The 13,461-nt window shown below is 42.1% G+C and overlaps 1 protein-coding gene across 1 annotated transcript in view; it reads left to right on the plus strand.

Moving 5' to 3' along the window:
- Positions 1 to 1,434: 1,434 nt before the first annotated feature.
- Positions 1,435 to 13,461, plus strand: part of LOC146305518 (sodium/calcium exchanger 1-like) — a 134,374-nt gene continuing 122,347 nt past the window's right edge. Inside the window, exon 1 of the mRNA XM_084711699.1 lies at positions 1,435 to 1,554. The gene's annotated coding sequence lies outside the window, so the exon portion shown is untranslated. The remainder of the gene's footprint in view (positions 1,555 to 13,461) is intronic.

Raw genomic sequence — 13,461 nt, forward strand, 5'->3', positions numbered from 1 at the left:
CCACCTGCATCTCTTTGCAGAACCTGGTTACTCAAGTTAATCCACAGACCTCGTTGCGAGCCGTTTCATGCAACCTTTTTCAACACATTCTTATTCCACCTGGTCAAATGCTGACGTTTTGTCTCATACTGATGCACAAGGTATCCTTTAGCTGCTGTATGTCTGGAAGACAGAAGTCCTGTCTTTGTTTGAGCGATTCATCCACCACTCCGAGCTGAATGCCATATAGTTTCATTATATCCAAGAGAAGGCTGACTTCTCCATGACTGATATCTTCAAAAAGAGATTTTGTTTCTTTTCTTTGGTTTAAACCAGGGTTTCTCAAAGTTTTTTCCACAGTGTACTGCCTCAGAAAATATTGAGTTCTCCAAATAGCACCTTTGTTTCGTGCCGTTTGGTGCCAGCAGTGGAGTATAGCCACTAGCCACTGGCGCTTCTTAAGTTGCCACGAGCAGTTGACTGATGCCCACTTCATTTTTAACACGATTGCTCAAAATAGTCTTCTCCTGATCTGCACTCTCTTTGTAAAAGTTCTTGGTTGCATTTTCAGTCTCCACATTTTACATCTGCTCACTATCTTGCCATCACAGTTTATGATGAATGATGGAGGAACGCTACGTTTGTGATCGTGACGACGTGGCAGAATCAGGAATCTCATATTTGTTGTGATCTGTTTTCATTTGAAAATTTTATTGATTGCGTTTAAAAATTTCTGACATTCCCCTGCATACCAGTACAGACAGCTCGCGTACCACCAAGCGTTTAATTTGAGATATGATTATAAATTTAACATATCTGGGTTTTGGACTATCACCAGACGAAAGTAAATCAAAATAAATTCAAGACATTTGAAGTTTTCATGAAAAATCAATCAACTGAGAAAATAACTGATGATGTAAATAATCGTCGGCTGCAGCCCTGAACTTGTGAGAGGCTCAAACTTTGTTCTTCTCTCATCCATTTCTGGGTTTTTTTCTTTATCTTCTATAAGTAATTTTTCACTTCTGCTGCTTTCCAGCTCTGCAGTTTCACTCCCATGTCTTCTATGTTCTCTTTTCTTCTCTCCAATGATCTGTGTTTATCAGTGCAGGGGTGATGCTGCTGCTGCTGCTGCTGCTGCTGCTGGGACTGCATGCTCCTTTGGTTCACATTCATCCTTTGTGCCCCCCCCATCACACACTTATACACACACACACACACACACACACACACACACACACACACACAAACACACACACAGTAATAGCCGCTGTCTAGCTCTCTGCCTTATCCCTGTACTCCTGCTCACATCAGCTCATCCTTCCTCACAGTCTCCATCTCTCTCTCTTTTTTTTCCCCCTTCACATCAGAGAGAGAGTTAGGGAGAAAGAGAGAGAGCGAATGGGTGAAGTGCGCATGCTCGGTGGCCGCCGCCGCTCGAGAGGAGAGGAGGAGAGGTTTATTCAGCTGCTGAATGAGGGACTGAACGGAGGGAAGGATGAACAGATAGATGAGAACAGGATGAGTGAATGAACGGATCCTGACCTGCAGGGCTTCTTCCACAGAACCGAACCGGTGAGAGGACGCAACAATACCACTGATTTATCAGACAGTTATTGTAATTATTTTAGTTCCTCTTGTGAGAACATGTGTGCCGTGTGTGTGTGTGTGACAGGAGACAGTCGGTGTGCGTAAGAATCACTTTGACAGTTGGCTTAATTGCAGCGGGTGGTGTAATGTGCAGGGACCGGTGCATGCGTGCGTAAAAGACGGAGCACAACAAGCAGTCAGGGGGCGAGATGAGGCGGAAGGTGAACGGCGGAGAGCGCGGAGGAATCTCCCGGACCAGACAGCCGTGTGATGACCGGGGGGGGGGGGTCTCTCTCAGGTGTACCGCAGAGAAAGCCCTGCCCTGTCCGGGAGACGTGTCCCGCGCTCCTCCAATTAAAAGCTCCGCCGGCGGGGAGACGCTCGGCGGAGAAGCGAAGTGGTGGGTGATTTTTCCCCACTCAGCTGCGGGGGTATAACCCCGCCGACCGAGCAGCGGTGGCCGGTGAGGGATGATGAGCTCGGGGGTCAGGGTTTAGTGGACATACCCGAGTCCGGAGGGGGACTGACTGCGCACCGGGTCAGAGAGCACCAGAGGAGGAGAGACACTGAGGGGGAGGCTGCAGGCAAACAGACGATATATCAGTACAGAGAGGGAACTCCGTGAGGTGCAGGAAGGAAATAACGATGAATTAATGATGAAGATGATGATGATGAACTGACTAATCTGAAATAGTTTGACTAATCGATCACAGCCTTGTCTTTAAGGATGAGATTATTCCGTTCTTCTTATTATGCAAACTGATTTTATATATTTGAAGTGTTAGTGTTGACGGTATTGCTGGCAGTTCTGATGACGATGATGATGATGATGATGAGGATGATGATGGTATAGGTTGAGATCTACTTTATTGGTCTTATTATGTTTTCACCATATTCACATCTCCTGTGCATTAGTCCATAATTATTTACATTGTATATTTGTGCAGCTTGGATTGTACTGGTGATGGTGATGATGACTGTTTTATTTTCACCTTTTCATCAGATCTACATCCCCTGTGCATCAGTCTCAAATAGAGCTGTAACAACTAATCAATTTCTACTATTCTGAGAATCGATTAATCATTTTCAGTCATTTTTTTTCAGGTTCTTAAATGAGAATATCTTCTGGTTTCTTTCCTCCTCTCTGACAGTAAACTGAATATCTTTGAGCTGTGGACAAAATAAGACTTTTGGGGACGTCTCGTCTTCGGCTTTGGGGAACACTGATTGACAGTTTCACCATTTACTGTCATTTGATAGAACAAACAACTATTGATCGATTAATCGAGAAAATGAATGACCGATTAATGGACTATGAGAATAATCATCAGGTGCAGCCTTTGTCTCAAATTGTTTTACTGTTTACATTTGTACAGATACTAGTGGTGATGATGATGAGGAGCAGGATGATGATGATGGTGCTTGGTGATGATGATGATGGTGCTTGGTGATGATGATGATGATGGCGATGAAGATTAGGGTTACAAATTTTGTGCATTTTCCTTAACTGATAAAACATTAATCAGTGATCAGTTAATCATTAATAATTATTAAGGTTTAAAACAACAACAACACAGGTTTATCTAAGGTAACATTTTATTATAACAATTATGTGAAACATTAATTAATGAAGCTCAATTAATCAGTGAGCAGAATAATAAAACAATGAGGCTCGACTCCTCTTATCAGCTGGTTCTCATACAATAAAAGCCACAGCCAAACAAAACAAAGTCATATGGAGCCCAATCAGTTCCTGTCATTTCTGAAGTAACAAGGCAAAGTGAGAGAAAACCTGTGAGCCCTGGAGAAACGGTACAAAAAATATACATTATCAATTAATCATTTTTAATTGGTTAAATTCTTAAAGGTGATAATTAATCATTGTTACATCATGGTGGTGGAGATGAATGATAAACATGGTTGTGTGGGAGTTTTGATGATGATGATGATGAGGCAACATGATGAAGATGGAAATGTTTCAAAGAAAATTAAATTGGATGGGCACCTGTGGCTGCATGCCTACCGGTCGATGAGGCCCTGAATTGTCATGTGTTAGACACCACAGGAAGGAGCTTGTTGTCACTTCCTGTCTCCAGTAGGTGGAGCTGCAGAGCACCCAGTAAGTGCACGTCATGTTCCAGTATATCAACTGTTGACCACACTCATGTAAATCAAACGGTGATTGTCACAGGAGGATTACTTCCTGTTGCCAGTAGGTGGCGCTGTGATTATGACTCCTGATTGGCACGTTGGTGTCTTCAGGCCAGGACCCTTGTCAGGGCAGCAGCATTAGCAGTACCTGTTAGCAGTCGCAGTCTAAAACGTCATTTCCTGTCTATGACTGACTATTGTCATATCGATGTGTGCAGGGCGGGACTTTTATCAAACGTGAAGTTTGGTGCAGATCGGATCATTTACAGTAAAGTTATAGCAATTTCATGTTTTGTTGCGAACCATAAAAAAGTTGACGCCACACCACGGTCACGCCCTTCAACGAGCGCTAAATCTTTTAATAACTTTTGGTCACAAACCAGTCTAGGTGGCACACACTGATCTTGAAGTTGTTATGATGAATTCTGTAGGAATTTAAGATAAAATGACCATGAAATTCAAAATGACCAACTTCCATTTGGGTTTAGGCGAGACTTTTTTGTATGGCTGGGAACAATTTATGATATTGGACTATGTTTCGATATAATGTGCCACGGGGGCTCCCGTTTGGAGGGCGTGGCCAGGTTTTTGAGCATGTACAGCCCCCCAAAAGTGTGATTCATCTCAAGGGATAAAAGCAAAAAAAAGTGATTCCTTCAGCTTCGAGATCGGCGCTCAGGCTTTAAATATTCCACTAACCTAGAATAGTAAAACATCTTTTCCTTTATAGTGGCGTCAGGAGGATTGTAGATGTTGAGGGTGTTTTGAATGAGTAAGCTGCTGCATGTGACCCCCCTCCCAACACAGCTGTGGACTATCATGCAATTATAAGCTGTACTTTAGCACTATGTCACTTTATGATTGACACGTCTTCAGAAAGGTCCCTGTGATTGAAACGTCGAGTCTTTTTAATAAATCAATGCAGAGGTGATGAGCGTGGGAGGGAATTGACTTTTTTCTTTGAAATGGATTTTTTTTTTCGGGCAGGCTGCACAACAAAAGAGACCGAGCGCCTCCTGCTCATCTTCTACTGGAGAGTGAAAATGGAGCCAATAATAATCACAGTGATGACATGCGGCGGTAGTTTTGATGATAATCACGAGGATGATGATTGCGATTGTGATGATTTTTGATAATAGCATTATGACGATGGGGATGATTGTGATTATGATGGTGCTGGTGACAACGATAATGAAAGTGTGGTTGGATTTTTTGATGATGATGATGATGATGGTTGTAGTTTCATAATAACAGCTGAACTAATCGCAGCATGGCGGTGGCGATGAGGACTTTTTCAGCAAGGCTAAATAATTCACAAAAAGATATGTCACCCGCTCAATAATTCAAGCAGCCAAGCTGTCTAAGGAAACACAGGCTATTATAGATGAATTTGCATATCTAAAACTGTTTTTCTGCTACATCAGCGATAATAAGTCTTTGTGTTTTAAGCAGCTTTGATGCTACTGTCCCAGGGGCATTTACAGTGAGCCATGTCTGCAGGGTGGTGATACATGAGGCAACAGTTTGCTGTTTTCAGCAACTAGCAAAGAGACAAAAATAAAGTCCTGTGTTTCCAGTAGGGCTGAACGATTGTGACTGCGATTTGTAGGAAAGGACATTTCTGCCTCATGACATTCATTCATTTAAACCTTTTTAGCCTCACCTCCTGCGATTTGAAAATTACACAAGGCCACATTATGATTTCGATAAAGTTTCGAGTAATTGTGCAGATCTATAGTTTCCATGCAGCAAGACTGAATGATTTAATGATTAAATAAACAGTATGTAAATTGTACTGCTACTGAGTAGAGTGGGATCATGGGATTTGTTGTCCTCACTTTTAAACAACCACCATAGCTGATGAAAATCTGTCTAACATGACTCAGGCAGAAATCATGTTCATGGACGAGGTAAGTTTTATTCACGTTGAGTCACTGATATCTGGATATGTTGGACGCTCCCTGGAAATCATAGAAGCTAGCAAACTAGCTAGCGATAGCCAGCAGAAAACACACCAACACCTTGAATAAATTTAGATTTTTCTACGTTTGATCTACATTTTTACATTTTAGACATTTTAATGTGGAAATTTTATAATTTATTTATTTAATTTTTTATTTGCACACATAAAAAAATGCACCATGATATCTGAGGGAGAACTGTCCATGTTTTTGTGCATAAATTCATATTTTCCCCTGGTCAGCAGTGCTATTTATCCATCAAATACTTTTCTTTCTGCAGTAGAATCTACTCACAACAAGGACTGTGGATTATCTTGAGTAAACAGGTCATGATTTTTGGAAAGAGACGTTGGTTTTTGAATTTTTCACATGTATTTTTTTTTTTTTTGGTGCTTTGAGCACCACAAGCCGAGTGCCATTTAGTTCCATTATACTGGAGAGAAGGCAGACGTCTCTATGGCCGACAACGCCAGAACTCGCCAAAAATCTAGATGGATAAACAGCATTATGATCCAGGGGAAAAAAATATGTATTTTTGTCCCTTTAAAAGGAACTAAAAGGACACTTCCTTGAGTTAACTTGTTAAAAAGCAGTCTTGTTTTACATGTCAGGACACAGAAACAACTGATTCTGAGTACATTTCCACTGGCACCAGAGTTGTACTTTCAAAAAAAAGCCACAACCCACTCATTTTGTGTACAGTTTTACTCTCAGCTAACTTGGGCACGGCAGCGGTATGTTTTGGGCTTCCCGTACGTGTTGATTTTGTTTCCATCTGTCCTCTTGTTCGTCACCGTAAATGACTGCACGTCCAGGGAAGCCAGGTGTTTGGAGGGAAAACCTAATGCATTTATTCATTATTTTTCGAGAGGCCTAATCCCAGAAATGTCAATATTGACATTGATTTGGTCGGGCTGTCACATTTATAGTAGCTGTGTTTGTGTATGCACATAATGCACGCCGCCTCCGTACCTGCTTAGTCTCTGTGTGTTTGTGCTGCTGCCAAAAATATCCGAGACTTTCTCTTTCTGTCTGTGGCTTCCCTTCCTGTGACCGTTTCCTCGACTAATCCATTAATGACTTAAACAACGCGTTCACTTCCTCGCCGGAGAAAGTGGTAGCCCACATCTTGGCCTCTATTCTTGTCCATGTTAATCTGGTTATGTGTATCTCTGGCACCGGTCTCTGGTTACTTGTGTCGTTGCCGATTACTGACTGCCCGCCGCCCCCCCTCGGGATCCCGCTGCTGTCAGCATAGCGTGTCTGGCCAATGGCTAGGAGGGCCAGGAAAGTCCCTGTGGTCATAATCTCCTTCTCTCCTGCGTGTGTGTGTGTGTGTGTGTGTGTGTGTGTGTGTGTTACATGCTGTTAGTAATGTCAGTGGGGGGGTTGTTAGTCCTGTAGATAGATGCCGTGTGTTCTGAATGGTGTGTCGCAGGAGGAAGATGATGTTGACAATGACTGGGAAGTGGAAAAAGGAGAAGAAGAAGAATGACTCATGTAGCCCGCAGCTGTTGCTTCTGCAAAGGTTACCAGAGGAGAAATTATATTTGACAGCTAATATTATCTTTTTTAGCCTTTTAATTGAATGATTGATTATATTTAGCCGACACGGTACACTGTAGTGGGTGTGTCGTTGCATAGTTACAGACTGTAGATTGTCCCTCGAGGTGAAACTTTACATTCAAATCTATAAAACACTAATCAATCATTTTTATGGTCCTTTTATGGCCTTCAGGGTTGAAACAGTTCTTGAAGGCTGTGGCCTTATTGATTGTCAAAGTCAGATCTAATTTTCAAAATTTTCAGATATTGGCCATTACCGATACGGAGCCCCAAAGTGTTCAATATTAAATTAACAGAAAAGACATTATTAAATTAATAATTTCATCATTACTTTTCATAAAATCAGTGGAATTTTATTTCGTTTGTGTTTATTAAACTCATATTTTTTTTATTAATAGGAACATTATTGAATATGAAATATTGAGTTTTTTATACTTTTTTATACACTTTGGGGCTCCACATGTCTGATGTTTGCAATGCATAGACTGTATAAAGTTGGACCACAAGTCTACACATCCTCCAACTGTACAAAAGTCAAAATATCCTGGATACAAGCGCTGCCATATTGTGCTGGTCACGTCACGTTTTTTGCAACCAGCCACCAGGGGGCGATCCAGATGTTTACAGTCGATGGTGCAGTGCAGTACAGCCTGTTTCCTTGTGCATTCCCCCCACAGGGATCATCAAACTTTCAGTTCTCAGCTCAAGGTTCCTCACAGACTTGCCAACTACATTTTAATCAGGTTTTCTGTCGTGTTTGGAAAGCAGCTTAAATCAAAAATTTTAAAGTCCACTCCATCTCCTTCATCAGTTTGGACTGCTGCTTTAATCAAGATAATTTCAGGAGGCATTTTAATCTTACTGCAACCAAACCGTGACTTCCCCCTGGAGGCTGTAAAAAGCACGGTGTCCTGCCTACAGCTTGATTAATTAAGTCACTACAACAACAGAATGTGTGGACAGAGATAGAGCGCGTAGCGTTCATCCCTCCGCTGGCTGTGACACGAAGTTGTTGGCCTCTCTTGTTTTATTTTATGCGGTGTCTGACATTCATGGAAGTCAGTGCCCGGTATGCTGCCTGCACTGCCCGAACACCACATCACGTATTGGCAGATCAACACTTGCTGGACCAGCGTCTCCTGTGAATGAAGGCCAAGAGGTGGTTCTCATACCAGCAAACCGAGACCCACAACTTTACAGCCATTGTGAGGATTTGTCAAATTCAGCCATTAAATTAGAAAGTACGACAACCTGAAGCCTGATGTTAAAGTTAAAATGTGTTTGGTGACTACACTCTTAGAAATGAGGGTTCCAAAATGATCCTCTCAGAACCATTCACTCTAGTGTAATGCTCTCACCAAGAACCCTGTCTGGGGGTTTTATCCAGAACCTCTCCATCTTCAAGATCTCCAGCGGTGCTGACACGAAACCACCCAAAGGGTCTGACCGAGAACCTTTTTATTCCTATTCCAAAGATAACTAGAACCCAGCTAGGAGCTATTATCAAGAAACCTGTTATATTCCAAGAGTTAATCTAGAAGCCAGCCAGGTGCTTCCACCAAGAACCCTTTTATGTTATAAAACAAAGAACCCTTGATGCAAGAGTTTTTAACAATGCTTAAAGATCTTTTTCACCAGAATTTTTCTTTGGGTGGAAAGGATTCTTAATGGAACCTTTATTCTTTGTAACCTTGACAAATCCATTCCTCTAAAAAAGGGTTCTTCACAAGCAAATGGTTCTGGGTAAAACATCAACTCTTCAGGTAGAACCTTTATTTTTAAGAGCTTGGTACATAAACAGTTTCAGAACAGTAACAGAACCTCTCATAGGGGTTTCTGGGTGAAACCTTTCCCACACGGTTCTAGGTATAATGCTGTATGCTGGGTTCAAGGCAGAACTCTGAAAGGACCCCAAGTGGACCCTTTATGGGGGAAGAGGCCGAGGAACCCCTTCTGGTTCTAGTTTGCACCTTTATTTCTAAGAGTGTAGAACAATTTAAGATCAGAGTAATGCATGTCATCAAAGTATCAAAGGAAACCGAATACTCTGCTAAAAAAAATCAATAATCACTTACACAGAGGGCTGGAACAATATAGGTTTCAGATATATCGTGGACGTAACACCCTCTGAGTTTAAAAAACCAATAAAGATGAGTAGTGCCGACCTAATATAACCCTGATTTCCCTCGCGGGGCCAAACAGGTTGGCCGGGGCCCTCACATCATTCATTCCACTCTGCTTCCAATCACTCCCAGAGCATCACTTCGGGGATTCATTTGACACGTTTATTGCCAAATGGTGCGATTTCCAAGCTGGGCAGCAGTTTCTGACGCACCGACAGTGATCTCACTTGCACGCCAGGCTGACTTGGCCCTCACACTTGTCTACCGCGCTTAGTGCTTCAGAGGTAAAGTGGCAAATGATGAGCTAAGTCGCTAATAGCCTGTAGCACTGCACGCGGCATGTTGCTTACTCCTCGTATCGACCGAACCACGAGAGAACAGTGGGATCTTGCAGCGTCGCTCTCCTCTAAGTAATCACTTGTGTTGTATCACTTGTGGTGAATATATTTAAACATATTCAACAGAGGGTGAACTTATTTTCACTGTAAAGCACATCCATAAAGACTGTTTGGTTGCTAACACCTTCTTGGATTGTGAAGATCATAAAGCTCCAGATTTTATACACATATTTATGTAGAGAGAAGCTGCAGAGAGCGGAGCGTTAAAGCAGACAGCCGCTTTAATATCTTCTCTACGGTGGCTTTGTATCTTGTGCTCCTGAGTTAGTTTGGTTATGTCATGGCGTATTTTATTTAAGTGGCAAACGTAGATCGCGTTGTTTCCAGATGCATCAGTTTCCTCCAGCGCTCATCAATCAAACGAGGGACGATCCATCACAGTCCGGCAGAGATAGCCGGTCCTCCTCCCGTACAGTCGCCTCAGTGGATTAGGATGCAGTGCAGCGGCATGAGGAACATGATGTAGGGGGAGGAAAAGCGCACGCCGATAACACTATTTAATTCCAGAAATCCACAGATTGAAAAACATGCAACGGTTTAACGGTAAAGACCCAGATCACAAGTGAATCAAATTGCGGGACATTGCCTCATCTGACAAGTTAGCTCATTAGAAAACATTATGTAATGTCTGCGTCATGCCCATATCTTCAACAGTTTATGTGAGTTTGTGTGTTTGTTGGAACTGAGACAAAACAAGGATCCGAAACATCTCCACCATATTTATCAAAAGCTAGATTAAACTTCCCGACCCAATATTACTTTTTTGTTTTTTTCTGCAAGTCAGCACCCTCTTGCCCTTTTCAGGTTAGCGGTCATAGCATCACCAGCTATCCCATAATGCCTTTTGGGGTTTTTTATATCATTCACAGCGTCACTGTAGTGTTCCTTCTGTATTCAAAGGACGTACATATGTTTCAGGGTCAAAATGCTATTCCCCCAAGCCCTTCTAAAAATGTTTTCCCATGTGACATCAAGTAGGGTTCTGCATGATGAAGAGAACGCAGAACACAGATGGAGTCGCACAGCAGCCACTATAGTCACAATTATAAGCTAATGGTCCAGATCCTGACTGATACTGGAGTTTTAGCACCACTGCTGATACCAATATTAGTGAGTAAAATATTCTGGCATTGATAAATATGCAGATATTCTTAATAATAACAAAATATATGTGCTATATTGTGGTGAATTCAGAAAAAAAGATCAAATATACATACAATGCTGCATATAAAATGAAACAAACAAACCAGGACAAATACACCAATATTAATAGACAATATGTCTGTGATTGGCCAATATTACATAGCTGTCTGTGTCAGCAAACTGTAACGGTAACGTCAGTTGTTTTAGCAGTAGCATTAGCTAATAACATTAGCTACCAAAAGCTCCTGGTCGTACCAGACCAATCAGCAGCAAAGTATTGAAATGAGGAATGGTGCATTTTATAGCTCATAAATTCAACTTTCCATTTGCAAGATTTCAAAAGTTTTACAGTCTTGCTTTGAAGTATACACTCATCTCAACCTTAGACAGTTTATTTTTGGCAAAAGTTCCATTATAAACCTTACGTATGATGTAATTCAAGTGGTCTGAGAGAAAACTAGACCTCTGCTCCTCCTCTTGGCTCTCTTCTCAGGCTTTAGAAAAATAAGCCTGTGATGACAGGAAACACTGGCCAATCACAGGACAGTCCTAAAATGTCATGTTTTTCATGACGTGGGCATGGGATTCAGCAAGCAACTACCTTTCTTCAGAATCTCATGCTGCACCTTTAAAGTGGACACTCATCAAAATCTTAAAGTCTTATTTGCATTAAAAGTACAGTACAACAGTTTCTAAACTGATAAATGCATTTTATCTAAGGCTTTAAGAGAAATAGAAGGCGTTAATCTCCAGTCGTGCACCGCCGGCTGAGGGTTTTTCTGCACCGTCAGGCATTGAGAGGACCATTTGCCAGGACCCCTTGACCAGGTCACCTCATGTATCTTTAAAGATTAACTGCAATCCTGCATGACTGCAGCTGCACTCAGTCATCTCAGTGTCTTTGGGTCATCGGCTCCACATGTAGTTAGTCAACATCACATGCAGAGGTCCTGGAAATCCAAAAATGCGCACATGCATACGCACGGTCGCGCAGAGAATGACCCTAAAACTGACAGACTTACATTTGCAAACACACTCGATGGCGCCGTCATCAGTGTCGTCCCACCACATGATGTTTAAAGATGAGCGGGGGCATTGATATGCAGAGAGGCTCGCCCTGCTGCAGCTAATAATAGAAATCACCAAGGTGGAGGGGAGCCATTTGTTTTACGAGTACCCTCAGCTTATGACACGCACGCGCAAACTGGCAACTGTGTGTGCGTGAGAGACGGCAACTGTGTCTGTGAATCTGTCTGTCTCTGTGTCTGTAGCTGTCTGTGTCTCGGTGTGTGTGTGTGATGATTCATAGGGCAGACCGTCCCGGAGATGTTGTTGTTGTTATTGTTATTGTTGTCGGCGATGTTGTTGTTGCCTTAAATTACATTTCAGGGATGGCTTGATGCTTGGCAGCATGAGACTGCGCTAAGTGGAGAAAAGTGACTAAGGTGGTTAAGATTTCTGAGAGATAAAGGAGGAGACAGAGGGAAGGAAGAAAAAAAAGAAAGAGAAACCTCGCGTCTGTCATTTTCTCAGTCGCTCTCGGAGGCCAGATTCAGCACAATCTGCTCTTTTGAATTCATGAATGGGACGCGTGATGCGAAATGGACAATCACAGACCGTGTGTCCAATCAGCTGTGAAAATGGGCACGGATGAAGAATACATTGACCTTTTAAATCTTTTCTGAGTGGACAGGCTTCAATGGGTGGCATGTGAAGTGAGCAGAGTGCATTGTGGGTTCATTTAAAGGAGGATTCAGAAGCGTTCGGCAGAATTGAGGGAGAGCGCGGGCCTCGTTTTGAGCGACTACTGTTTGTCACACAGATGAAGAACTTGTTTCTGAGGCGCTGATTTATTTCCGGATCTTCGCTCTGTGTTTCTGACTCCCGCTACCTCCTTAACCTCCCTTCTCTGACCTGTTATTTCTCGTTCCCTCTCCACCCTGTTTTTGCAGCCTCCACTCTTTAATTTTCTCCATCTCTCCTGTCTCCATGTCTGTCTCACTCTCTCTGTCCTCAATCTAGTTCGACTCTCCTCTGTCTCTCTTTTTGTCTGTCTGTGTATATTGGCATCAAAATCTACATTTTCAATCTTTGAATACTCCTCCTTTTCCTGGAATTTTTGCATGTGTACATGTAGTGAGTCCAACTCTGCATTGTGTCATTTAACACACTTAAATAAAAAACATAAAAAAGGTTAAGCATCCTGATAAAAAACAGAACATACCCTCTTTTAGTCAAGTGTACAGATTCGACATTATAACACATTTAATCCCTTAAAAATATATTAGCATTAAGTATTAAGCGTTAACCTGAGCCCTTCAAAGTAAAAGCCTCTGCATAAAGGGGTAGTTCAGCCAAAAATGAAATTTCAGTCATCATCTATTCACCCTCATGCTGACTGAAGGTCAGGTTTAGTTTTCTAGTCCACAAAACACTGCTGAAGTTTCACAGGAAAACAGCGTCGCAGAACCTCCCAAACAATGGAAGTGAATGGTGACCAGTTTTCAAATGTAGAAAAACAACAGAATGAAAACATAAAATGCCTCCATA

The sequence above is a fragment of the Lutjanus erythropterus genome, chromosome 23 (genome assembly GCF_056507025.1).
Source record: "Lutjanus erythropterus isolate fLutEry1 chromosome 23, fLutEry1.hap2, whole genome shotgun sequence".
Taxonomy (NCBI): domain Eukaryota; kingdom Metazoa; phylum Chordata; class Actinopteri; order Lutjaniformes; family Lutjanidae; genus Lutjanus; species Lutjanus erythropterus.